At 41.3% G+C, this 25,313-nt stretch overlaps 1 protein-coding gene across 1 annotated transcript in view; it reads left to right on the top strand.

Moving 5' to 3' along the window:
- Positions 1-25,313, top strand: part of LOC122811693 (F-box/LRR-repeat protein 2-like) — a 1,608,203-nt gene that overhangs the window by 131,013 nt on the left and 1,451,877 nt on the right. The window lies entirely within an intron of this gene.

Below are 25,313 nucleotides of genomic sequence, written 5' to 3' on the forward strand. Positions count from 1 at the left end.
ACACACACACACACACACACACGCGCGCGCACACACACACACACACACACACACACACACACACACACACACACACACACACACATACATGGGGAAGGCTGGCACAGATTTACTAGCTATGCCCCCTTCTGCCCAGACTATAAGGTAGTTATCACTGCCACCAATCCATGCTTATCAGCTACTATAAAGGCTCTTACAAAGGGTGACCAGTCCTACTGTGTAATGTTACTATTATCCAAATGGTAAGTGTGACCAAGACTAAGGCTATTTAGGAGTGGCCTGTACAGTGTCACCAAATACATATGCAAGTACCTTAAGAGCTTAAACAAACCAGCCACATTTAAAAGGTTTAAATATATTTAATAATAAATAATAAAAGAACAAGAAAATACTTAATCAACACAGTAACTACAGAGTTCAGAATCAGAGGAAATATTTTCAAACAGCATTGCAGGACAGTCTCAAATAAATACAGAAAACATTTAAACTAATCTTTACTATATTCCTATCTATATCTAAAATATAATATGCCCTAAATAATTTAGTTACAGAGCAAGGCAAATGCAGATGAGTGGATGTTCTTGCTAGGTCCAAGACAAGATACAAAATGCACCCCCTCCCAATCTGAGAGAGTTCTTAATTTAATATCACATATTACTTCTTCGTTAGCCTGGATGACATCACTCTTTGTCACCTGCCTTCAATTCCCAGGCTAACAGAAACTAACATCATTTTAACATTTCTATGTGAGAAGTACACGTCTCAGAATGTGAAAGTCATATAACAATAAAACACTTTTACATTTGAAACCAAGTAATTATTTCTGTTTCAAGACAATAGGAAAACTTCTAGCTGTAGACATTGTGTCTGCTTGCTGTACTGAAACTGAGATAATGCAGTCATAAACCACTTTACTTTTCAACTTATTTTCTTGAAGTTTTGCAAGTTAACTCTGTATGTTCCAGCTTCTACTATTAAAACATACATTTGTACAGGTATATAGTTTATATACATTTCTGTTCTTTTCCAGTAGGGTACACTGTGGTTACATTCTTGAAGCTCAGTATATAACATACAGTTCTCTTACATTTGTAAGACAAGCACATGAATCATATTACTATTCACAAATGACATATACAAAATTCCAAATAGCTGGCCTGGCAGTGACACATTTCTATATAAATCATATTAATATTTTCAAGTGACATATAATTATTTACAAAATTTCAGATAGCTGGTCTGGCAGTATTTCCCTGGTGTCACACACCATATCACCCAAACCCTTACTTTTACCTTTATTTAAGGTCATTCCCATTTCCTTTAAACATCAATTCAGACAAACTAACACACCTATCATCCATATTTTGTTATTAGCAACTAGAACTATATCATTTTCAGTATATGTCAAAACTACTAAAGTCACAATCTCCTTTTGCTTTACGTCTAGGATCTTTCATTTTATAAGCTACTTCACTCACTATTGCATTCATTCCCAATGCAAACAGTATTCCACTCATAAGACATCCTTGTCGTATACCACACTTCATGCATATTACTTTACTCAGCCACTCATTCCCCAACACTCAGTCTATTATTTTGATATGCTGACATACACATTTTTCTAATTCTTTTAGCTATTTCATACTTCTGCATAACATCCCATAAAGCATCATGTCCTACTCTATCAAATGCCTTGCTAGTATCACCTACCATAAGTTTCAGATCTTCCCTTTTTTTATATCATTCACAATTTGTCTCACAACCAGTAACAGCTCTGGACATACCTTCCCAATTATTTCATTTATACTTTTTTTCCATAATATCCCTCATCCTTCCTTCCTTCCATTCTCCTCTGTATTATTCTCATAAAGATGTTATAATCTATGTTGTTTTTTTTCCCACAAATATTTTTTTTTATTTTCCAGTTAATATAGTTTAACAATACAATCATCAATAAACAAGTATTATAAACCTCTATATACACTATGTACAATTGACCTGAACAAAGGAGAGAAAAAAAATAATAAAATATATGACATTAGTAACACAGATGTATAATATTCAATTAATAAAGTATAAAGTTACACATTAATTATTTAGGGATAATTTTTAATGTCTCAATAAAAGTTCACATTTCTTTCCCAAGGATTGTTTGTCCATGTTTTAGGTGAAATTCTTGATTCCTTCACCTTGATTTCTAATGTCGTTGTTTCTTCCATCAATCTCAAGAATTCTTCCAGAGTAGGTTCTTGTGAAGACTTCCACTTTCTAGTTATACATTTCCTTGCCACAGCTAGTATGGACCAAAGTAGGTATAGATCTTTTTTATTCATTCCAATAGTAACATTAACATTTAAGAGGACTAAAGATTTGGTCAAAATAAAGGTATCTGTGCATATGGCTTGGAGAAAAATATAATCTATGTTGTTTAGTGTGACGGGTCTCCAATAATTTATTTCATTCTTCTCATCTTTCTTTCATATAAATTGTTTATATCCCGCTGCATAACTCCTCATAAACAAACCCTTTCTTCAACTGTTCATTAAGTACATTTTACAAAATACTTTTTTGCCATATTGTATTCCATATGGGCATGATATTGAATCAGCATTTAATTTCCTAAGTACTTCACCCAATTCACTAATAGTAATTTTTTTTCAAATTCTTCTTTTTTTTTACTTTCCATTCTCTCTTATTTCCTCCATTTTTAATCTTATACATATTTTCTACATACTGTTCTACAATACTCATAATGATCTCTTGTGTTCTTTTTACCTCTCCTTTTACATTTTCATTTTCCTCAATATACTAATATCCCCCCACATTATTTTATACAGATATGCAGACACCTCCTCCCTTGTAAATATCTCTACCTAAACAGTAATGCCTTATTTTTCGTATCATAATAGTCTCTTGTATTATTCTCTAAAATCTCTTATTCATTTTTATATATTTGCACATACTTCACTTTATCTTCCTTTCTTACATCATCCTGCCATTAAAAAACAGTTTTAATACTTCTTTTTAAATGCAGTCCACCATTTAGACCAATTTTATAGAAGTCCTTCATTGCTATATGATCCATCCATAACTGCAATACTTCTCACTCTTCAATTTCATCCCATAATCTGTCATTGATTTCATTTTTTCCATTCCTCTTTTAGTATACCTCCTTTCTTCCATCAGCTCTATCCATAGGGTCTATATTACCACATAGAAAAAGTTATTAATTGAATGGCTTTATAACCAGAAATGCCGATAAAAGAACTGTCTATTGTGAGATTGTGGTACAGTGAATATCGGAAATTTTGCCCTTTCCTCACTGTAGTGTGATCTTGGCGTTGGTATATATAATTAACTGGGGGGTGTGGGAGGCACAGCCCCCACAAAAGCTAGTTCTATTAACTCCATTTTTGGTTATAAAGCCATTCAATTAACGACTTTTTCGATATGGTACTATAGACCCTATCCATATTGATAAGTAGAATAAAAAAAAAAAAAAAAAATCACAGTTGTATCACTATTATCCCCAAGCCTTCCTTTAATACAGAATAATCAATTTCAGATACAAGTGCCAACCTTCAACTCACTTTTGTTCCACACAGCTAGTTTACAACATTTTATTACTTCCTTTATTTTTTACATCTTTCCCTTTCTTTTTACATTTTCCCCTGAAATTGCAATTAAAGTCCCACGCAATTATAATTTCCTTGTTAACCACCACAGTCTAACAGTTTCTGTTTTGTTGCTAGCTATTTATACATATAAAACTATAATTCTATAAATGTATTCTCTCCACCTCACATACACAGCAGTAACCTTCTGTTTTTTAAACAAGCCAGCCACTCCAGAACAACATTCACTTCCTAAGTTGCATATTATATTTCCACCCACAATTTTTCTGTTTGCAGTCTTTCTTCACTTGTCAGGAATCTTACATCCTCTAACAGAATAATATCCACATCACATTTAGGACACCATTCCAATATCCCTATCCATCTTACTATGTTACTGCTCACATTTACTGAAAGTACTTTAAAATTGTTGCTTTTCCTCCCTTTTAAGTTTAGGGGAAATGTTTTTAAATTTTTGTTTTCTTATTTTTACTCTTTCCACAATTTAAATATTTTCCTAGGAATATGTTCAAATAATCCTAGACCTCTGAATAAGTTTTTCACTGGTTAGAACTTCATAAACTTATTAGTGTTACTCTGAGCTCCTGACCTTTCTTCCTGCATGCACTCTTTCTCTCTCTCCTTGTTTTCCACTTCTTGTTTTTTTTTCTTCTTTCAAAGTTTCTTCTTCACCTGGTTCAACCTCTCCACCAGACTCTTGTTGTCCTTCCTCATGTATGTTTTCCTTCCCTTTCCCCTTTTTTACTATTTGCTCTTTATATTCCATCCAAAATGTCCCTTTGTTTCACACAACCTGCATTCAGGAGCTCACCTTCTTGATGTATGTCCTTTCTCTCCACACTGTTGCATTGTACATTGTCATAATCATTAATTAAATGGGGAATGTCCCCAAAAAGAAACATGATTTAGACTGGCCAGTATATCTTAATGTCCCTCTATGATCAGCCACAAAATAATACTTGGCAAGTGTTTCACCATGTTTTGGGAAAAATTATGTAGTTATGATGCAACTGAAGGATTCTAACCATAACTATGTGCATTAACTTATAAAAAAGCCTCCATAACAGTACCACTATTCAGAGAAAGTATATCTGTTTTTTTATTATTTTTTTTTTAGGTACATCATTGAGATTGGTGTGAATTTGGCAAATTGATTTTTCAGTAAATAGATTTGTTATTAACGAGAGTGATGTTAATCCTTATTCTGTTATAACAATGGGATGTTCATCCCTATCGATAACCTGAGGCATGACTGTGCCAATATCTGCCTTGGGGGCATATATGTGCACTAAGATTCATTTGGAAAAGTCTAAAGCCATCAATATAGTTCTGAACACTTCATTTCTTATAATTGCCTAAAGGCTAGCTATGCTTCAGCTGTCCACTTAACCTTCAAGGGTGCCTTACTCTTGGTCAGATCAGACATGTGAAAAGCAATGCTAGCAGAAATAAGAGTAAGTTTATGATAATCACTAGCCTGGCCTAAGAAAGCCTTAGTCTGTTTCTCATTGATTGTTGATGGCACGTTTTGTACTGTTTCTGTTTTCTCAGCTTGTAGTTTAACTACCCATTGGCCTATTACATTACTTAAATAGAGGGTTTCTGCCATGACTAACTCGCACTTAGCTTTATTAATGGTTAGCCAAGCTTAGCAAAGGGAATATAAAAAGGCTTGAAATTTATGGAGATGGCTTTCCCAGTCCTCAGAAAATATTGTCACATTGTCCAGGTAGGGTCCTTCATATGTGGTATGGGATCATAGACATTTGTTCATCAGCCTCTGAAATACTGCTAGTGTTTCACAGAGACTAGCTGCAGGGCTGTGTAGTGAAAGAGTACATCTGGAGTGGAAAATGCCATTTATCCATACTTTCTTAGGCTAGTAAACCAGCCCCTGGTTAGAACCAAAGTGGATGGAAACCTAGCCTTACATAATTTTCTTTCAGTTCATCTACTTGGTACATGTGGGAACACAAATGGTACATAATGAATACATATTCATTACGGTACTGTATTGGGTGTATTCATAATGCTGAACATTATTATGTGTGTGATTTTGTATTTGTGGAGCTTTTCTCCCTGGGCATCTGCTGAAAAAGACACCTGCCTAGTCGGACTTTCCCGATAACAAATGTAAAATAAATAAATAAATAAATAAAAATAAATGTGATAGGAATCATACTTAGATATGCTATTTAACTTTCTGATGTCATTTCAAACCCTTCTAATCTCTTCAGTCTTGGGAAGACATATAGTTTGGCTGTTCTGCTCACTCTGGGCTTCATGTATGACCTCAGGTTTGATCACTTTCTGTACCTCTCCCTTAGCTGCTTAGCACTGGGATTCTGGTATTTGGTACAGTTTCATATTTACTTTTTCACTAGGCATGGTTTATGCCTTGTTCTGCATTAGACTAGCTCTGACAGGCAACTCTGAAAATGTGTCATTATTCCTAAGTACAGATTAATTTCATTTTTTTTCTGGGATATAGTCAATGCCTCAGTAATCTTGATTTGACATGATACTGGGCTTTATCTACTTTTGCAAACATACTTTCTACAGAAAATTCATTTTCTGTCAAAGGTTTCAGGAAAATTTATATGATGTAAATCTTCTAGTTTCCTTTTTTCCTGATTGTTTCCCCCTGTTATTCGCTTCACTTACTTTTTTTACAGAATTTCAAAAGATCCCTGACATTTTTCAAGAAATTTGCTTTCAGTAGTGGAAACAAACACAAGTACTTTATCTCCTGGTTTGAATTTAGTGAGTTGAGAATTTTTGTACGTGTTCACATTTGTGTTTCCTGTGCTGTTTTCTTGTATTCTTTTTACAATAGGCATGATGTTTTCTAACTTGTCTTGTGTGTCTGTAAAATGTGGTAACACACTTTTGAAAGAGTATTTTCCTTCTCCCATGTTTATTTTGCTACAGCTAGCAGGGTTTAGGGATGTTTGCCATACCGTATTTCAAATGATATTAATTTAGTTGAGGCTTGGGCACTCACCTTATGACAAAGAGACATTGAATCAGTTGGTCTGTATTTCTCCAGGCATCTACTTTTTTTGTAACACATTCTTTAAAAATTTTGTCTAAGCAATCAGTTATCCCATCTGTCTATGGGTGGTATGCAAATGCCTTTAGTCATTTCACGATATAAAACTGACAATATTTGAATGTTATTCTGGATGTGAATGGGATATCTTAATCAGCAATGGTTTCTCAGGAAATTTTACTCTAGAAAACATTAAATACTAGTTCTTTTGCTGTGGACTTTGCTTTATTTTTTTTTATTAGATTAGATTACTGCTTCAAGAAATTTTGTTGCATAATCAATGATTACCAGGACATATTAATGGTCCTTACTTAATTTAATATGTGTCCTGCAGTATCCCTTGCTGCTTCCTGAAATGGGACTTCCAAGAGAGGTAGAGATATTAAATGATTCTTAATCTCTTTGTCGGGTGTTGTCCTTTGACATTCTGAGCATGTCACACAAAATATTTTTATTCCTTCATAATGCCAGCAACATCAACCTAAAATCCAGACTTTTGACTTATCTAGTCCTAAATGACCACCTAAAACATAATTATGTGTTAAATTCATCAGAAGTATTACAGGAGGTCTTGGAAGTAATAACTAGCTCAGCAAACATGTGAGAGTCCAGGACATCTTAGAGGGTTGATCAGGATCTCTGTATAGCTCAGCCAGTGGCAATATACTGCACAGAGAGGCATGCACAGCTTAGGCACTAGGACACAGAGTACAAGAGCATGCGTAGCTCGCTGAATGATAATGCACTCTACACAGGTATCCACTGGTGGTACCTGTGTACTGCAGCATAAGCATACACAGCTTAAACATGACTGGGAACTGAGTACAGGGATATGCATAGCTTATTGACTGGTAGCAGTCCACATACAAGAGTATGGATTGCTCAGCAAGTGGAAGTGCACTGAACAGAGAAACATTAGCCACTGCTTATATGCCGTATACTGGGAAATGTACAGCTCAGCCCCTGGTGGTGCACTGCATTCAGGAACCTGCGTAACTCAGGTGTTGGTAGCACACAGTATACAGGAGAATGTGTAGCTCAGGAGTTAGTAGCACACTGCATAGAGGAGCACCCATAGCTTAAGTGTTGGTAGAATAATGTATGCAGGTGCATGCGTAGCTCAGATGTTGTCAGCACACTGCTAACAGGAGCATGTATAACTCAGGTGTTGGTAACACACTAAATACATGAGCACACATAGCTCAGGCGTTGGCAGCACACTGCATAAAGGAGCACACATAGCTCAGAAGTTGGGGGCACACTGCATACAGGAACATGCATAGCTGATGTGTTGGTAGCACACTGCATACAGGAGCATGTACAGCTCAGATATTAGTAGCACAATGATTACCAGAGCACACATCACTCAGGTGTTGGCAGCACATTGCATAAAGGCGCACGCATAGCTCAGAAGTTGGGGGCATACTGCATACAGGAGCATGCATAGCTCAGATGTTGGTAGCACACTGAATACAGGAGCATATATAGCTCAGGTGTTGATAGCACACTGCATAGATGAGCACACATAGCTCAGATGTTGGCAGCACACTGCATAAAGAAGAAACCATTTTACAGGTGGTGGTAGCACACTGCATGTAGTAGCACCCACAGTTCAGGTGTTGGCAGCACACTGCATACAACCGAACGTATAGCTCAGGTACTGGTATCACATACCATTTAGGAGCAGGCATAGCTCAGGTGATGGCAGCACACTGCATACAGGAGCATGCATAGCTCAGGTGTTGGTAGCACACTGCATACAGGAGCACATATAGCTCTAATGTTGGTAGCACAATGCATACAGGAGCACACATAGCTCAGGTGTTGGTAGCACACTGCACCAGAAGCACCTATCATAGCCCAGGTGTTGGTAGCTCAAGGATTACAGGAGCATGCATAGTTCAGATGCTTGTAGCACTCTGCATTCTGGAGCATGCATAGCTGAAGTTTTGGTAGCACACTGCATACAGAAACACCCATAGATCAGGTGTTGGTCACACATTGCATAGAGCAGTACACATACTTCAGGTTTTTGTTGCGCAATGCATACAGGAGCATGGATAGCTCAGGTGTTGGTAGCACATTGCATATAGGACCACCCATAGCTCAGGTGCTGGTAGTACACTGCATATAGGAGCATGTATAGCTCAGGTGTTGATTACATACTGCATTCAGGAACATGCATAGCTCAGGTGTTAGTAGCACACTGCATACAGAAACACATATAGATTAGGTGCTATTCACACACTGCATAGAGCTGCACACATAGTTCAGGTTTTTGTTACACAATGCATACAGGAGCATGCATAGCTCAGGTGTTGGTAGCACATTGCATACAGGAGCACCCATAGCCCAGATGTTGATAGTACAATGGATACAGGAGCATGTATAGTTCAGGTGTCAATTGCAACTGTATTCAGGAACATGCATAGCTCAGGTGTTAGTAGCACACTGCATACAGAAACACCCATAGATCAGGTGTTGGTCACACACTGCATACAGCAGCACACACAGTGCAGGTTTTTGTTGCACAATGCATACAGGAGCATGCATAGCTCAGGTGTTCGTAGCACACCACATATAGGAGGATGTATAGCTCAGCTGCTCATAGCACACTGCATGCAGAAGCACTCGTAGCTCAGGTCTTGATAGCACACTGCACACAGGAGCATGCAGAGCTCAGGTCTTGTTAGCACACTGCATACAGGGGCATGCGTACCTGATGTGTTGATAGCACACTGCATACAGGATCACTCATAGCTCATGTGTTGTAGCACACTGCATACAGGAGCAAGTATAGGTCAGGTGCTAGGGCACACTGCATACATCAACATGCACAGGTGAGGTGAAGATAGCACACTGCGTATAGGAGCATGCATACCTTAGGTGGTGGCAGCACACTGCATAAAGGAGCAAGTATATCTCAGGTGTCTATAGCAGAATGTGTACAGGAGCTCACATAGCTCAGGTATAAATAGCACACTGCATATAAGAGCTCTCATAGCTCAGGTGTTGGTTCCAGACTGCATACAGGAACACTCATAGCTCAGATGTTGATAGCACACTGCATATAGGAGCACACATAACTCAAGTGCTGGCAGCACAATGCATACAGGAGAATGCATAGCTCAGGTGGTGGTAGCACACTGCATATAGTAGCACCCATAACTCAGTTGTTGGCAGCACACTGCATTGCAGGAGAACACATAGCTTGGGTGTTGGTATGACACAGCATTCAGGAGCTTGCATAGCTAATGCAATGGTAGCACACTGCATACCAGAGCACACATAGCTCAGGTGTGGAAACACATTGCATACAGGAGCACATATAGCTTAGGTGTTTGTAGCATACTGCATATAGGAGCACACAGAGCTCAGGTGTTGGTAGCACACTGCACACAGAAGCACCGATAACTTAGATGTTGGTAGCATACTGCATACATGATCTTGTATTGCTCATGTGTTGGTAGCGCACTGAATGGAGGAGCACACATAGCTCAGTTATTGGTAGTACACTGCATATAGCAGCACACACAGTTCAGTGTTGGTAGCACACTGCATACTGGAACACATACAGCTCAGATGTTGGTGGCACACTATGTACAGGAACACATATATCTCAGGTGTTGGCAGCACACTGCTTACAGTAGCATGTATAGCTCAGGTCTTCATAGTACACTGCAAACAGCAGCATATACATCTCAAATTTGGGTAGCACACTGCATACAGGAGCATGCATAGCTCAGGTCGTGGTAGCACACTGCCCAAAGAAGCAGCCATAGCTTAGGTTTTGGTAGTGCACTGCATACAGGAACATGTAAAGCTCAGGTGCTGCTAGCAGCCTGCATACAGGAGCACTTCTAGCTAAGATGCTGGTAGCATAAGCACCCATATCTTAAGTGTTGCTAGTGTACTGCATACACGAGCATCTATAGCTCAGATTTTATTAGGACACTACAGACAGGAGCATGCATAGCTCAAGTGTTGGTGGCACACTACATACAGGGGCACTCATAACTCAGGTGTTGGATGTATACTACCTACAGGAGAATGCATAACTCATCTGTTGGTAGCACACTTCCTACAGGAGCAAACATAGCTCAGGTCTTGGTAGCACACTGCAGGCAGGAGCATGTAGAGCTCTGGTCTTTAGCACACTGCATACAGGAGCATGTAATGCTCAGGTGTTGGTAGTCCACTGCATACAGAAGCACACATAGCTGAGGCCTTGGTAGCACACTGCATACAGGAGCATGTATAGCTCAGGTGTTGATGGCACAGTGCATACAGGAGCATGCATAGCTCATGTGTTCATAGCACACTTTGTACAGGAGAACTTATAGCTGTCGTGTTGGGAGACACTGCATACATGACCATGCACAGTTCAGGTATAAGTAGCATACTGCATAAAGGAGCACACATAGCTCAGGTGTTGGTCGCACACTGCATACAGGAGCATGTATACATCAGGTACCGGCAGCACAATGCATACAGGAGCACATGTATCTCAGGTGATGGTAGTACACTGCATACAGGAGCTCACATAGCTCTAGTGTAACATGTATCTCAGGTGATGGTAGTACACTACATACAAGAGCTCACATAGCCTAGTGTAAGTAAAACACTGCATAAAGCAGCACACATAGATCTGGTGATGGTAGCATACTGCATACAGGAGCATTTACAGCTCAGGTGTTGATTGCAAACTGCATAGAGGAGCATGCATAGCTCAGGTGTTCATAGCACACTGCATACAGGAGCATGTATACCTCAGGTGTTGATAGCACACTGCATACAGGAGCACACATAGCTGAGATGTTGGTTGCACACAACATTCAGGAGCACACATAGCTCAGGTGTTGGTAGCACACTGCACGTAGGAGCACGCATAGCTTAGGTGTTGGAATCACACTGCATACAAGAGCATTTACACCTCAAGTGCTGGTGGCACACTGCATGCAGGAGTGTGGATATCACATGTGTTGGTAGCACACTTCATACAGGACCACACATAGCTTAAATGGTGGTATTACACTCCATAGAGGAGCATGCACACACAAGTGTTGGCAGCACACTGCATACAGGAATACACATAGCTCAGGTGTTGTCAACACACTGCATACTGGCGTACACATAGCTCAAGTTTTGTAAGCACACTACAAACTGGAGCATACATAGCTCAGGTGTTGGTGGCACACTGCTTACAGGTGCACACATAGCTCAGGTCTTGTTAGCAGACAGCATTTAGAAGCACACATAGCTCTGACGGTGATAACTCACTACATACAGGAGTATGTATAGCTCAGGTGTTGATATCACACTGCATACTGGAGCACAGATAGCTGTGGTTTTGGCAGTACAATACACACAAGAACATGCATAGCTTAGGTGGTGTTACCACACTGCATACAGGAGCATACACAGCTCAGGTCTTGGTAGCCTACACCATATAGGAGGAGGCATAAGTCAGGTGTTGGTAGAACACTGCATAAAGGAACACATGTAGATCAGGTATTGGTAGCACACTACCTACATGAGCGTGCATAGCTGAGGTGCTGCTAGCACACTGCATATAGGAGCACTTATAGCTCAGGACTTGGTAGCACATTGCACACAGGAGCATGCAGAGCTCAGGTCTTGTTAGCACACTGCATACAGGGGAATGCATACCTGATGTGTTGTAGCACACTGCATACAGGAGCATGTATAGGTCAGGTGCTAGGGGCACACTGCATACATGAGTGTGCATAGGTGAGGTGAATAGCATACTGCACACAGGAGCATGCATATCTTAGGTAGTGGTAGCACACTGCATATAAGAGCTCGTGTAGCTCAGGTGTTGGTTCCATACTGCATTCAGGATCACGCATAGCTCAGATGTTGATAGCACACTGCGTATATGAGCACTCATAGCTCAGGTGTCGGCAACACAATGCATACAGGAGAATGCATAACTCAGGTGGTGGTAGCACACTGCATATATAAGCACACATAACTCAGGTGTTGGCAGCACACTACATACCAAAGCACACATAGCTCAAATGTTGGAGACACGTTGTATATAAGAGCACATACAGCTCAGGTGTTAGTAGCACACTGCATATAGGAGCAAATAGAGCTCAGGTGTTTATAGCACACTACAAAAAGAAGCACCCATAGCTTAGATGTTGGTAGCATACTGCATACATGAGCGTGTATTGCTCATGCGTTAGTAGCACACCGAATGCAGCAGCATGCATTGTTCAGGTACTGGTAGCACACTGCATTTATCAGTATGCACAGTTCAGGTGTTGGTAGTACACTGCTTACAGGAGCATGCATAGCTTAAGTCTTGATAGCCCACTGCAAACACTAGCATGCAGATCTCAAGTATGGGTAGTACACTGCATACAGGAGCATGCATAGCTCAGATGTTGGTAGCACACTGCCGACAGAAGCAGCCATAGATTAGGTTTTGGTAGCATGTAAAGCTCAGGTGCTGTTAGCAGCCTGCATATGGGAGCACATCTGGCTAAGCTGTTGGTAGCATACTGCACACAGAAGCACCTATACCTTAAGTGTTGGTAGCACACTGCATACATGAGCATCTACAGCTTAGATTTTGTTAGCACACTGCAGACAGGAGAATGGGTAGCTCAGGTGTTGGTAGCACATTGCATACAGGAGCAAGCATAGCTGAGGTACTGGGAGCACACTGTATATAGGAGCATACACAGTCGATGTGTTGGTAGCACACTGTATACAGGAATACATATAGCTCAGGTGTTGGAGGCACACTACCTACAGGAGCACACATAGCTTAGCTGTTAGTAGCATACTGCCTACAGGTGCATGCATAGCTCAGGTTTTGGTAGCACACTGCAGGCAGGAGCATTTAGAGCTCTGGTCTTTAGCACACTGTATACAGGTGCACACAAACCCATATATTAGTAGCACACTGCATACAGAAGCATGCATAGCTGAGGTTTTGGTAGCACACTGCATACATGAGCATGTATTGCTCAGGTGTTGATAGCACAATGCATACAGGAGCATGCATAGCTCATGTGTTCGTTGCACTCTTTGTACAAGAGTACTTATAACTGAAGTGTTGGGTGCACACTGCATATGTGAGCATGCACAGGTCAGGTGTAAGTAGCACAATGCATACAGGAGCATGCATAGCTAAGGTGTTGGTAGCACTCTGCATATAGGAGCATGTATAGATAAGGTGCCGGCAGCACAATGCATATAGGAGCACATGTAGCTCAGGTATTGGTAGCACACTGCATATAGGGGCTCACATAGCTTTAGTGTAAGTAATACACTGCATATTACAGCACACATAGCTCAGGTGTTGGTAGCACACTTTAAATAGGAGCATTTACAGCTCAGGTGTTGATTTCTTACTGCACAGGGGAGCATGTATAGCTCAGGTGTTCATAGCACCGTTCATACAGGAGCATGTATAATTAAGGTGCTGATAACACAGTGCATACAGGAACATGTATAGCTCACGTGCTAATAGCATACTGCATGCAGGAGCACACGTAGCCGAGACGTTGGTAGCACACATAGCTCAGGTATTGGTAGCACACTGCATGCAGTAGCACACATAGCTCAGATGTTTGAAGCAGACTACATACAGGAGCATTTATACCTCAAGTGTTGGTGGCACATTTCATACAGGAACATGCATAACTGAAATGGTGGTAAAATACTTCATACAAGAGCATGCACACTCAGGTGTTGGCAGCATATTGCATACAGAAGTACCAGTAGCTCAGTTGTTGGTTGTATACTGCTTACAAGAGTATGCGTAGCTCAAGTGTTATTAGCACACTGCATATGGGAGTACACCTAGCACTGGCTGCAGCACACTGCATACAGGAGTACCCATATCTCGGGTGTTGGCAGCACACAATATACTAGCATACAAATAGCTGAAGTTTTGTAAGCACACTATAAACAGGAGTATGCATAGCTTAAGTGTTGGTGGCACACTGCTTACCAGAGCACCCATTGCTCAGGTGTCATTAGTAGACAGCATGCAACAGCACACATAGCTCAGGTGTTGTAGCTCACTGCATACAGGAGCAGGTATAGCTCAGGTGTTGGTATCATGCTGCATACAGGAGCACATATAGCTCAAGTGTTGGCAGTATGCTGCATAGCTTAGGTGGTGTTACCACACTGCATACAGCAGCATACATAGCTCAGGTGTTGCTAGCACACTGCATATAGGAGGAGGCATAATTCAGGTGTTGGTAGCACACTGCATATAGGAACACATGTAGCTCAGGTGTTGGTATCACACTATCTACATGAGCACTTATAGCTGAGGTGTTGGTAGCATACTGCATTCAGGAGCATCCATAGCTAGGGTCTTGGTAGCACATTGCATACATTAGCATGCAGAGCTCAGGTCTTGGTAGCACACTGCATACAGGAGCATCCGTAGCTGACATTTAGATAGCACACTGCATACAGGAGCATGCATATCTCATGTGCTGGTAGCACACAGCATACAGGAGCAAGCATAGCTGAGGTACTGGTAGCACCCTGCATTTAGGAGCATACACAGTCCAGGTGTTGGTAGCACACTGCATACAGGAACACATATAGCTCAGGTGCTAGGGGGACACTGCATACATGAGCATGCACAGGTCAGGTGAAGGTAGTACACTGCATGCAGGAGCATGCATATCTCAGGTGATGATAACACACTGCATACAGGAGCACGTATAGCTCAGGTGTCTGTAGTAGAATGCATACAGGAGCTCACATAGCTCAGTTATAAGTAGCACACTGCATGTAAGAGCTCACATGGCTCAGGTGTTGGTACCAGACTGCATATAGGAGCAAGTATAGCTCAGGTGTTGATAGCACAGTGCATAAAGGAGCATGTATAGCTCAGGTGTTGATAGCACACTGCATATAGGAGTACACATAGCTCAGATGTTGTCAGCATGATGTATGAAGAATAATGCAAATCTCCAGTGGTGGTAGCACACTGCATATAGTAGCACCAATAACTCAAGTGTTGGCAGCACATTGCATACAGGAGAACACATAGCTCAGATGTTGGAAGGACATTCCATACAGGGGCACATATAGCTCAGGTGTTGGTAGCACACGGCATATAGGAGCACACAGAGCTCAGTTGTTGGTAGCGCACTGCACACAGAAGCACAATTAGCACTGGTGTTGGTAGTGCAATGATTAAAGGAGCATGCATAGCTCAGATGCAGGTAGCACTCTGGATACAGGAGTATGCTTAACTAAGGTGTTGGTAGCATACTGCATGGAAGAGCACACAAAGCTCAAGTGTTGATAGCACACTGCATACAGAATAACATAGCTCAGGTTTTGGTAGTACACTGCATAGAGGAGTATGCATAGCTCAGGTGTGGTTTGCATACCACATAGAGGAGGAAGCATGGCTCAGTTGTTGGTAACACACTGCATACAGGAGCACACATAGATACAGTGTTGGTAGCACACTCCATATAGGAGCAGGTATAGCTCAAGTGTTGGTATCACTCTGCATACAGGAGCACACATAGCTCAATGGTTGGCAGTATGCTGCATAGCTCAGGTGGTGTTACCACACTACATACAGTAGCATACATAGTTCAGGTGTTGGTAGCACACTGCATATAGAAGGAGGCATAATTTAGGGGTTTGTATAAGACTGCATATAGGAACACATTTAGCTCAGGTGTTGGTATCACACTACCAACATGAGCACTCATAGCTGAGATATTGGTAACATACTGCATACAGGAGCATGCAAGAATGCATACAGAAGCTCATATAGCTCAGGTGTTGGTACCAGACTGCATACAAGAGTATAAATAGCTCAGGTGTTGATAGCACAATACATACAGGAACATGTATAGCTCAGGTGTTGATAGCATACTGCATACAGGAGCACACATAGCTCAGGTGTTGGCAGCACACTGCATACAGGAGCATGCATAACTCAGATGTTGATAGCACACTGCGTATAGGAGTACACATAGCTCAGGTGTTGGCAGCATGATGCATAGAGGAAAAAAACATAGCTCCAGTGGTGGTAGCACACTGCATACACCAATAACTCAAGTGTCAGCAGCACACTGCATACAAGACAACATATAGCTTGGGTGTTGGTAAGACACACCATTCAGGAGCATGCATATCTCAGGTGTTGGCAGCACACTGCATACAGGAGCACACATAGCTTAGGTGTTGGAAGGACATTCTATATACAGGTACATATAGCTCAGGTGTTGGTAGCACACTGCATATAGAAGTGCACAGAGCTCTGTTGTTGGTAGCTCACTGCACACAGAAGCACCTATAGCCCTGGTGTTGCTAGCATAATGATTACAGGAGCATGCATAGCTCAGGTGCTGGTAGCACTCTGTATACAGGAGTATGCTTAACTGAGTTGTTGGTAGCATACTGCATGGAAGATCACACAAAGCTCAGGTGTTGACAGCACATTGCATACAGGAGCACACATAGCTCAGGTGTTGGAAGGACATTCCATATGGGGCACATATAGCTCGGGTGTTGGTAGCACATGGCATATTGGAGCACACATAGCTCTGTTGTTGGTAGTGCACTGCACACAGAAGCACCATTATCCCTGGTGTTGGTAGTGCAATGATTACAGGAGCATGCATAGCCCAGGTGCTGGTAGCACTCTGCATACAGGAGCATGCTTAACTGAGGTGTTGGTAGCATACTGCATGGAAGAGCACACAAAGCTCAGGTGTTGATAGCACACTGCATACAGAATAACATAGTTCAGGTTTTGGTAGTACACTGCATGGAGGAGCATGCATAGCTCAGGTGTTGTTTGCATACCACATTGAGGAGGAAGCTTGGCTCAGGTGTTGGTAGCACACTGCATACAGGAGCACACATAGGTAAAGTGTTGGTAGCACACTGCATATAGGAGCAGGTATAGCTCAGGTGTTAGTATCATGCTGCATACAGGAGCACACATAGCTCAACTGTTGGCAGTATGCTGCATAGCTAAGGTGGTGCTACCATACTACATACAGGAGCATACATAGTTCAGGTGTTGGTAGCACACTGCATATAGAAGGAGGCATAATTCAGGGGTATGTAGAAGACTGCATATAGGAACACATGTAGCTCAGGTGTCGGTATCACACTACCTACATGAGCACTCATAGCTGAGATATTGGTAGCATACTGCATACAGGAGCATGCACAGTTCAGGTGAAGGTAGCACACTGCATGCAGGAGCATGCATATCTCAGGTGATGGTAGAACACTGCATATAGGGGCACGTGTAGCTCAGGTGTCTGTAGTAGAATGCATACAGGAGCTCACATAGCTCGGGTATAAGTAGCACACTGCATATAAGAGCTCACATAGCTCAGGTGTTGGTACCAGACTGCATACAAGAGCATATATAGCTCAGGTGTTGATAGCACAGTGCATACAGGAACATGTATAGCTTAGGTGTTGATAGCACACTGCATACAGGAGCAGACATAGCTCAGGTGTTGGTAGCACAATGCATACAGGAACATGCATAGCTCAGATGTTGATAGCACACTGCATATAGGAGCACACATAACACTGCAGACAGAAACACCCATAGCTTAGGTATTGGTAGTGTACTGCATACATGAGCATGTATTGCTCATGTGTTGATAGCACCCTGCATACAGGAACATGGGGTCTATATCAGTCTGCCAAAACGGCTGACGATCGAACACCATATGTTCGAATGTGAGGTTCAAACACTGATTATCATGAAAGGGAAAGAATTTGGTGGGCCGTTTCTGTGGCTTTGCGATTTATAGGACTGTGGTGGACAGTTATGGGTCGGGTTCAGATAAGTGTGTGATTGTGTGGATGTTAGGGTTAGGGTGCGGGTTAGGTGAATTAGGGTTAGGGCGCGGGTGAGGTGGGAGTGCGATAGTGACAGACTGTAGGGTTAGGGCTGGATAGGTGAGTTAGAGTTGGGGTGCGGGTCAGGTGAGTGTGTGATAGTGATGGACCTTAGGGTTAGGGTTTGGGTTAAGGTAAGTGCATAGATAGTGTATGTACAGTTTAGTGTAGTGTTAGATGCAGGATTTTAAGTGTATGTATGTGGATTGCTGTTTTTTTGGTGTGTTTGTGCTGTGTGTGTGTTTCTTGGAACAGCGATTTTTTTCCCCTGGGAACAAAATCGCTGTTGTAAGACTTCAATGTTTTTGCACTTCGTGGTTAGAAGTTTGAACATATGGTGTTCTAACTTCAGCCATTTCGGTGAACTGATATAGACCTGGAACAAGCATAGCTCAGCTGTTGGTAGCACACTGCATACAGGGGCATGCATAGCTGAGGTCTTGTTAGCACACTGCACACAGGAGCACACAGAGCTTTGGTCTTGGTAGCACACTGCATACAAGAGCATGTATAGCTCATGTGTTGGTAGCACACTGCATACTGTAGCATGCATAGCTGAGGTGTTGGTAGCACACTGTATACTGCAGAAAGCATAGCTCAGGTGGTGGGAGCACACTGCATATAGTAGCACCCATAACTCAGGTGTTGGCAGCACACTGCATACAGGAGGGTACATAGCTCATGTGCTGGTATGACACAGCATTCAGGAGCATGCACAGCTCAGGTGTTGGTAGCACACTGCATGCAGGAGCATGCACAGTCCAGGTGTTGGTAGCACACTGCATGCCAGAACACATACAGCTCAGATATTGGTGGCACACTACATTCAGGAGTACACATTGCTCATGTGTTGGTATGACACAGCATTCAGGAGCATGCACAGCTCAGGTGTTGGTAGCAGACTGCACACGGATGCACCCATAGCTCAGGTGTTGGTAGCACACTGCATACAGGAGCACCCATATCTCAAGTGTTGGTAGCACAATGATTACAGGAGTATGCTTAGCTCAGGTGCTGGTAGCACTCTGCATACAGGAGCCTGCGTAATTGAGGTGCTGGTAGCACACTGCATGCAAGAGCAGACATAGTTCAGGTGTTGGGAGCACACCGGATAGAGAAACACTCATAGCTTAGGTGTTGGCAGCCACTGCATACAGGTGCATGCATAGGTTCATAGGTTCATAGGTTCATACTAGGCTATCTGCCCTAGGGCATTTATAAGCCTAGCCAGAGTGTGTGTGGCTTTCACCACCCCTTAGGATGAGAATACTATACCCATTAGTTTGCTGTGCCTCTGTCCAGCAGTGATACAGAGATGATTCCCGGGGTAAACCTACGCTCTCCCATCCACTCGTCATGATTTCTCTTGAACAGAGTCAGTGAGGGGCTCTGCCTCACATGGACTGGGATTCTGTTCCATAGTGTAGGGAGTCTCTGGGTGATGAATCTGTCCCTCCAGCACGTCCTATTTATATCCGTGTTGAGGTTTAAGTCTCTTGCTCTCGTGGCTCTGGTGGATTTGGATTTTTGAGGTGGAGCATGTCCATTAATTCCGGGTTGGACATGGCCTTGTATGTCAGGCACAGATCACCTCTGAGCAGACGGTATGTGACTGAATAGAGCTGGAGTTTCTTCAGTCGGGCATCGTATGACATATGTTTGAGCCCCTTTATCCTTTTGGTGAGGAACTTTTGGGGTCTTTCCAACTGCTGCAGGTGTCGGGTAAGGTACATTCCGAATGGGGCGTTGTACTCAATCATTGGTCTGATAAGTGAAGAGTACAGGGGTACAATGACCTCTCCTGATCTGGATGTGAATCCCTTCATGATCAGGTGGGCAATGTAGAAGGTCTTCCTAACCACTTTGGCAATGTGAGTGTCAAAGAGAGGTTACTGTCAACTTGGGTCCCTGATAACTTCTTCCGTGTTTAATGGATTACCACCTATGTGGTAATTAGGGGTTACCTTGTTTTTCCCAAAGGGTATGACTATACATTTTTTGGCATTTAGCTTAAGGCCATGGCTCTGGCACCAGTTATCCATTTCTATGAGACCTCTCTGGAGGATGTCTGTGTCTGATGGAGTGTCAATTATGGTGCCCAGTTTGCAGTCATCTGCAAATTTTGTCAGCAACAATCCCCCTATGTTTGCCTGCACTTCAGAAAAATAAATGCCGAACAAGAAGGGGCCCAGGACTGAGCCCTGTGGGACACCGCTCGTGACCAGCTTAGAGTCTGACATGGCACCAGCAACTCTAACCCTGTGTGTTCTGTCCTTGAGCCAGTTTGCAACCCATCTTGTGACATATGGGTTTACATCTAAGCTGGTGAGCTTTTCTATGATGCCCGAGTGGGGTATTGTGTCGAACGCTTTGCTAGGTCAAGGTAGGCTGTGTGAACTGCCTTACCCTCATCAATGGCCTTAGTGACTGTTTCAAAAGTCGACCAAGTTCAAGAGGCAGGATCTGCCCTTGACAAAGCCAAATTGGGTAGGATCCAGTGTCTGTAGGTCCCCAATGTCTTTATTTATGAGTTCCATTATGATCCTCTCCATAGCTTTGCAGACAAGGCACGTCAAGCTTATGGGGCGGTAATTTCCAGGGTCCGTAGAAGCACCGTCTTTGTGGAGTGGGACCACAGTTGCCGTACGCCATTCTTTGGGTACGTATCCTGTAGTAAGGCTAAGATTAAACAGCAGCCTTATGTGTGGGTTTAGTTCCTCATTGAGTTTGTGTAGCACACAGCTGGGGACACCGTCCAGTCCCATTGATGCTGTGTTTTTTGCTTTAGAGAGAGCAGCTCTCACCTGGACATCTGAGATGTTTGGGAGGCTAGACTCTGGTGGGATAGATATTTCTCCTTTTGGGGAGGGAGGGAGAAATTTGCACTGAACCTGTCTGCCAGTATGTTGGCAATGTCTGTGGGTTCAGTGATTTTTTATCATTTTGGACTAATTCTGAGCATATCTGGGAGTTTCCACCCAGGTTTCTAACATAGCTAAAGAAGGCCTTATGATTGTCTTTTGTGTCATTAGCGATTTTTCTCTCAAAGTTGGCCTTGGATGATTTTATGAGTGATCGTAGTTTTTTGCTAGTATTGATCAGAGATGCCTTCCCTTTTAGGGATTTTGCTCTGTCATGTAGTAGCTTTCTCCTCTTGTTGTAGAGTTTGTTTATGGCTGGGGTCCACCAGACCGGGCGCCTGCCTTTGGTGGAAAGGGTCTTGATTTTATTATGGATTGCTTGATCCATACATTCCAGGACGTGCTCGTAGAAGGCATTTGTAAGGGTTTCAGCAGCATGGGTTGTGGTTTCCACTGGCTCGGGGGCCTTGAAGGATACCACTCCAGTCTTAAGAAGTGTGAAGTTTGCTTTTGAGAAGTTCTTCACTGTGGTCTTTTTGCTGGGGGTGGAGGCGGGATGTGGATCTCCAGTGAGATTAATTTATGGTCTGATCTCACCAATGAGGGATATACTTCCGGTGTGGAGCATTTTGTCCCCATGTTTGTGATGATCAGGTCTAGTATATTTTCTCCTCTTGTGGGAATGGTGACTAGTTGTTCCATAGCATTTGAGTTTATGAACTCCAGGAACCTTTGGGCTAGGGTGTTGGGGCTTGAGTAATGTTCCCAGTCTATGTTTGGGTAGTTGAAGTCACCCAATATGATGGTGTTTGGAGAGACATTCATACTCTCCAGTGTCTTCAGGAAGGCTGTGTGGGTTTCCTGAGTTTGAGAAGGTGGTCTGTAGCATTTTACAAACTGTAGGGCAGTTTTACCTATGGTTAATTGCACCTGGATGGTCTCCGATGCTTCGTGCGTTGCCACTAACCTGGAGGTGTGGGTATCCTTTATGAATATGGATACTCCCCCTCCTTTTGTGGTTCGGTCCGGATTTTGGGGCCGGAACGCATGATATGAGGTATAACCTGATATTGCTGGGGTGCTCTCAGGAGCCTTGAACCAGGTTTCAGTCACAGCACAGACATCGATGTTCTCCATACTGAGGAGGGCTTCAAGGGCGTGCATCTTGAGGTTTAGACTTCTGGCATTGAGCAGTATTACCCTTAATTTTTCTCCATTTTTGTTTGTAAGATAAGATGTTAGATAAGATGTTTGTAGCACAATGCATACAGGAGTGGGCATAGCTCAGGTGTTAATGGCACACTGCATACAGGAGCACATATAGCTCATGTGTTTGTAGCACACTGCATACAGAAGTGCCCATAGCTCAGCTGTTGGTAGCATACTGCATACAGGTACACATAAGGCTCAGGTGTTGTTAGCACTCTGCATACAGGAGCACATGTAGCTCAGATGTTGGTAGAGCACTGCACACAGAAGCATCCATAGCTTAGGTGTTGGTAGCATACTGCATACAGAAGAATGCATAGCTTGGGTGTTGGTATGATACAACATTCAGGAGCACATATAGCTGAGGTAATGGCAGCACACTGCACACAGAAGCACCTATAGCTCAGGTGTTGATGGCATAATGATAACAAGAGCTTGCATTGCTCAGGACCTCGTAGCACCCTGCATATAGGAGCATGCGTAACTGAGGGTTTGGTAGCACACTGCATTCAAGAGCGCACATAACTCTGGTGTTGGTAGCACTTGGAGAATGTTCTGTATATGAAGTTTTAAGTGTAATGTGACTCAAACTAGTGTGTTTTAAATTGAATATGTATTAGATGAAATTTTTAGATATTTTGTTATTAGATTAAAAGTTTCTTAGATAAAATGTAATAGACTCATATAAATATATACATGTATTTTATATATATATATATATATATATATATATATATATATATATATATATAAAATATATGCACGTGTGTGGATGTGTGTATATAAGTACATATTTACGTATAAATTATATAATTGCATATATATATATATATATATATATATATATATATATATATATAGGACCCTGTAATATAGTTGATTTTAGAAAGTTGATCTGTGTTTAGTCAGCTTCATATATGATCGCCAGGTATGTGGGACTGCACAATTCCCAGTGATGGGGAATATGCCCTTTCCTCAGTTATGTGCAATCTTTGAGTTAGTATATATATATATATATATATATATATATATATATATATATATATATATATATATATACATATATATAAATAACAGGGGATGTGGGGGTACAGGGGAGCATAGCTCCCTTACATAAAAGTATGTTTTTTTTATTTTTATTTTATTTACATGCGCAGAGGGTATGTCTTAGTGCTATTGTAGTGTCAATGTTTTTTGATTATATTAGTGACATCAGTATTTGGGTGTTTTGATCACATTTAATATATAGATAGATAGATAGATAGATAGATAGATAGATAGATAGACAGACAGATAGATAGATAGACAGATAGATAGATAGATAGATAGATAGATAGATAGATAGATAGATACATAGATAGATAGATAGGCAGACAGATAGATAGATAGATAGATACATAGATAGATAGATAGATAGATAGATAGATAGATAGACAGATAGATAGACAAATAGATACATAGATAGATAGATATAAAGATAGATAGATAGATAGATAGATAGATAGATAGATAGATAGATAGATAGATAGATAGATATTTAGATAGATAGATATCACAAATCATTGGTTGAATTTGAAAGAGATGGCCAGGAAAGAATTTAAAATGATAACATCCAAATGTTTACAAACCTTTAAGCTGATATTGAATTGTAAGAACGTTTCCAGTTTTGAAAATGCTATGAAACAATTTTTCAAATCACAATTTTATGAAATTGAAATGATTTTTTATGTACTCATTTGGGTTCCATTAAAACTTTAAAATTTGCTAAATGTATTTATTTGTTTTTTTTTTTATATTTTGCTTCCATTGACATTTGTCTTTATTATGAAAGATAAAAGTAGTAAAAGTATGGGTTTAGGAATTCATGTTTTCAAAAAAGGCCAATATTTCTTGACTGTTTTTTATTATTTTAACAAATATTTGTGAAAATATGTGGATATATGGAAAGCCAATACAGACTTGGTATGACTGATATAATGCTATGATAGCAGGGAACATACCTCTTAACCACTTCATGCAAGAAATATGGACAAAGCCTAAATTAATGGCAGGACAAAAGCCCAGAAATGGGAAATATTTTAAATTTTGCTTTTATAAGCTTAGAAAGTTGCTAGAATAATAGGATCTGTATTTGAAATCATTTTCTGAAAGAAATAAAGTCTAAAACACAAATGTGTATTATTATTTAGTGCAAAGCACAGGAACCAAATAGACCAAGTAAATAATGTAACCAGCTGAATGCGAGATGAACAGCACAAAGGTAGCAACTCATTGACTACAGATAAATTGCCTTCAATGACAAAAAATAAATCATCAATATATCGGCAAAAAAACTTGATGTTAAATCTCTTCTTCAAAGTGGGTATCACCTCATGCTCCCACGAGGCCATAACTAGATTGGCAAAAGCAGGGGCGGCAGGAGACCCCATGGCCACCCCTCTTCTCTGCCTATAATATTGTTTGTCAAAAAGAAAAACATTGTTTTCTAAAATTAATTCCAAAAACAATCTAATAGTAGAAACAAAACTAGAGGTGAATTTACCACCCTTTTTTGTCAAGAGTTCACAAACTGCTTCTGTTCCTTCATAATGAGGAATACAGGTGTATAAGGAAATAACATCGACAGTAAAAATAATGTGTTCTGATGGGTCAAAACCT

This window comes from Protopterus annectens, chromosome 9.part0, assembly GCF_019279795.1.
Source record: "Protopterus annectens isolate FY-2018-M chromosome 9.part0, PAN1.0, whole genome shotgun sequence".
In the NCBI taxonomy this organism is placed as follows: Eukaryota; Metazoa; Chordata; order Ceratodontiformes; family Protopteridae; genus Protopterus; species Protopterus annectens.